The following is a 4,121-nucleotide window of genomic DNA, read 5'->3' as shown; positions in this document are numbered from 1 at the left end:
ACTTTTTTAATGTGCCTGTGTTATTAGAATTTTGTTACAAATTTATTGAAGAAGTATGGCTATCATCTCTGGCTATTTACATCCTGCAAAGGCTGCTCGTGGACTGAGTAATCAACCGACTCATTCCAGCTCGGTAAGGCCATTATTTTGTTCAAAATCTTACACTGAAAGTATGCAAAAGAGAGTCGGGTTAAGGCTTTGCTGATTACTAAAATGTGAAAATCTCAAAACAAATTTTAAATTTGGAAGATGCCATACCATTTATTCTTTTTGATGATATGCAATCTGATGGTTGCCCAGCATTTTGTCTTTAAGCACGTTTTCTGCACTTGGTAATTTGAACTTTTTAAGAGCGTAATTAATTAGAAGGGAAACAGGTAATGTGCAAAAGTTCAAAAGAATTTCAAAAACGTGATAAATTTTCAACGACCACACAGCGGCACAGTGTTTACAAGAGAGAGATAATAAACATTTTCTGCTACAGATTGCGTTCGCGGCTTAAGTCTTTCATATCGAAACTTCGAGTGCGGTGTACATCATGTATGGACATATACATATGTACATATCTATGTGTGTATGTATAGCATTTTGGGTTTGTTTACTTATATCAACAATTCGGTAAAATGCGTTATTATGGCGATTACCGAATAGACGTGTACAAAATATAAAATTAGATTTTACGAAATAATAATTACTTCTAATGGCAATAACGCATTGTTTCTCATTCTCTTTTTTTTGCGTGCTGATATATGTATATGTGTAAATAATAGTTGTACCTACGAATCTTAGCCCTTTAAAGTTTATTCTTATGTTGTTGTTTATATCTGTGACAGATCAAGAAATAAAAAGTGTTGGAGCTTTTAGGAACAGAAAAAAAACATAGAAAACGTTGACCATAGAATATAGACGAAACTAGCTAATTATTTGAACTCCACCGAATTTTAAGCTTAACCATTTGAGAGTGTTTTGTAAGAACCATTAGAAAAATCAGTTTTTATTGTGAATAGAGGCATTCAATATTGTCTAAATGGAGGCCTTGGCGTCAGTCAGATCGGGCTGGATATTTACAGAGACAAGATGGACTTAAGCAACATTAATTTAAAATGTGAAAATTTATGAATTAGTGAGTGAGTGAGTGAGTGAGTGAGTGGGTATGGTTGCTGCTCTTTCATGATAAAACGGTTGGACGTACATATTTATTTGAATGAAATTTCCCACACAGATATAATGTATTATGGAAAATAAAGTAAAATAGTAAAATAGTAGAAAATCAAAATCAATTTAATTAACAAGTATTTCAATATGGCAATAAAACGAGAGAGAAAGCTTTATTTCGAAATTATTTTTGACGAGGGTTGCCACCTGTTTAGAAAATCAAAGTCAATTTAATTAACAAGTTGAATGAAATATTTGAATATGGGTGTCAAGCGAGAGAGGTTTAAGAAATCTTTAGTTTCAAAATACCTTTAGATATAAGCTACCTTTTGTTTATAAATTTCAGACCAGTTTAATTTAACCATTTTAAATAAAAATTTTAACATGGATATCATACCATATGCCAAAACCGGTTTTTTATGAAAACCACAACTTTGGAGCAATCTAAGAACAGGACTCGTCACATTGTGGCCGCTTTATTGCCCGAACTGTGTAAAAAACTCATCGAAAACTACCTCAAAAAGATTAGGTCCTGAAACGCTAACTTCAAGGACTTTTGTGTGGCATGGTTTTCCGCGACATTCATATAATGATGCACTTTATTATGAAATACAATTTTTCTCGAAACTAAAATAAGTATATTTTTTGTTAGGGGGAAAATTTTTTATCCTGTATAGCTGACTAAAAAATTTATAAATTACTAAGTCTTGAAAAATGGTATATCCGAGTAGGTTACAAAATCTATGCCTCCATATTAAATAACTCTTGGCGAAACTAGGTAACAATTCTAATCTGCATGAGGGATCCGTTAGCATTTCATCCTACCTAATCTTATTTAAATACCTCGCCAAGCCAAGTTAGATAGGCTCTTCTGGCAAAACTTCTCACTCAAAGTACTTTTTCTAGCACCAGAAATAATGAAAAATATTTCTTGTGGTTTTTCTTGAGAATTGAAGACGGCTCATAAGTTACAAAATAACATTCCGCTGAAGTTGCTTTCGAGCGCCGAACAACTCCGAGCGACTGCTCTATATTCTACGTACCTTACTTGGTGAAGCGGCTCAGAAGTATGTCTGATATCAAATGAACATTCTTATTTTCTACTTCCATAAGGTAAGGTAAGGTCATTAAGGTAAACGCGATTCAATTGGAAAGTGGTACGGATCGCCGGGTGAATTGCTCCTATTTACAATGTAAACGGCAACGCAATTCTGCTAACTGCTAAATTAATAGTTAACTCATTTTCTCAATTTAACGCAATGAATCGCTTATTTTATTGCACATTCTTTAGAATAAACTACCAACTCGCCTAATAAAACCGTTTTTTTTTATTTAAGATTCTAGGAAATTGTTGCGCGTGACATTTTTCATTTTTTACACTCTATCTCTATGAGCAATGGCACTTGCAATAGCTTCTTGTCTTCAGCATCGCTCGTGTACTCATACACATTGGCACAAAAGTATGTAAAACATCTCAGTCTTACGTGTATGCTTTTGAAAAATCTCAAAATCTCTATAATCAGTAGCATTTTCAGAGATGCAGTTTGCTTTTATGAGCCTCCGTTTTATTTATCCATAAAATTGTTTTTATCTCTTTACATCGCAATTGTAGCGCCTTTAATCTCGGCGCAACTCAAAGCAATTACCGGCAATTGCATAAGTTGGCTGTAAAACATGAAGCATAATCAGAATTGTGTTTGTATGTGCATACATTTAGGCATCATGTGAAGGCATGTGTGAAGTAAGTACTTTTCTCTGGTATGTGCATACATGTCAAATTTCCAGAAATAATTCTTGCCCTTCACATTCGGTCTACAATTAAAACATTAAATTGTGGCTAGTTTAAGCGTTAATTAGGAAATCGCTTTATGGTACTGCAGCGGCTAAGAATAACTGGATCAGATAAAATTTCTTTTATATGAATTCATATGAATGATATGCCGAATATCTATATATCGTCATTTAAAGTACAAAACCGGGTATCGCCATTCTGCAAAACCGCATAACTGGCATTTGCTCAGGGACCGAACATAACAGTTATTGATGAAAACTGTCATGGAAAAATTCACTATGCAGGAAATGTTCTACAATTAAGTGATACATACCAATCGATTAAAAGAAAAGATTAAAAATAAAAGAAATAACAATTTATTTTGATTTTTATATTATAAGTCCAAAATAATAATTATTTTTGATTTTTATATTTTATGTCTTAGATAACAGTTATTGAAGACTTTACCCAGTTACAGATACAAAGAAAAAAGTCGCCAGGTGCAATAACTGCAGAGTCTTCTTGTGGAGTAAGCATGTGTTGGAAGATCCTGACCATCCTGATCGAGTTATAATTGTGAAGGCTCCATGTGATTGTTCGGTGCTCATTTTACACTACAAGGTGACGCTTCCCAAATACTTATACAACTGTAAACCCTCGAAGTGTTGCCAAATAAAAAAGCTATAGTTTTTTTCTATTTTCCTTTTTTATTCGAAAACATCAGTGCATTATAAGAATTAGTCAAGGTTTAAGAAAAATGTATTACTGTTCTTTGAAGCCATCTTTAGCGCGGACAATAGCAGCGAGTCTGTCCGGGAATGCTTCGCCGAATGCACGAATGTGGTCTGGTGGTATTTTGCGCCAGTGGCGGCGAAAATCAATATTCAAGGCGTTGATTGTCTCATATTTGTTAGCTGATAGTTTGGCCTTGAGAATGGACAATATGGAAAAATCCTTTGGGGTACGAAAAATCAGAACAATTTAATTTGACCTTGATAACAGGACGTATCCTAGTAAATCAGGACGTCTGGTCACCCTAACTGCACCACCTGTTGGATAATGGAAATGATTCCTCAATACGTTATCTACCACATTGTGGTGCTGCGTTAAAAACTAATTTTCTTTTAAGCCACTTTTAAACCATCAAAATGGCCAACTCCATATAACATCAATCATTTTTTATGATTCCGAATCA

Source organism: Rhagoletis pomonella, unplaced genomic scaffold, assembly GCF_013731165.1.
Source record: "Rhagoletis pomonella isolate Grant_MI unplaced genomic scaffold, Rhpom_1.0 Rhpom_scaffold_00004, whole genome shotgun sequence".
NCBI classification, from domain to species: domain Eukaryota; kingdom Metazoa; phylum Arthropoda; class Insecta; order Diptera; family Tephritidae; genus Rhagoletis; species Rhagoletis pomonella.
Note: the sequence above shows the minus strand (reverse complement) of the source record.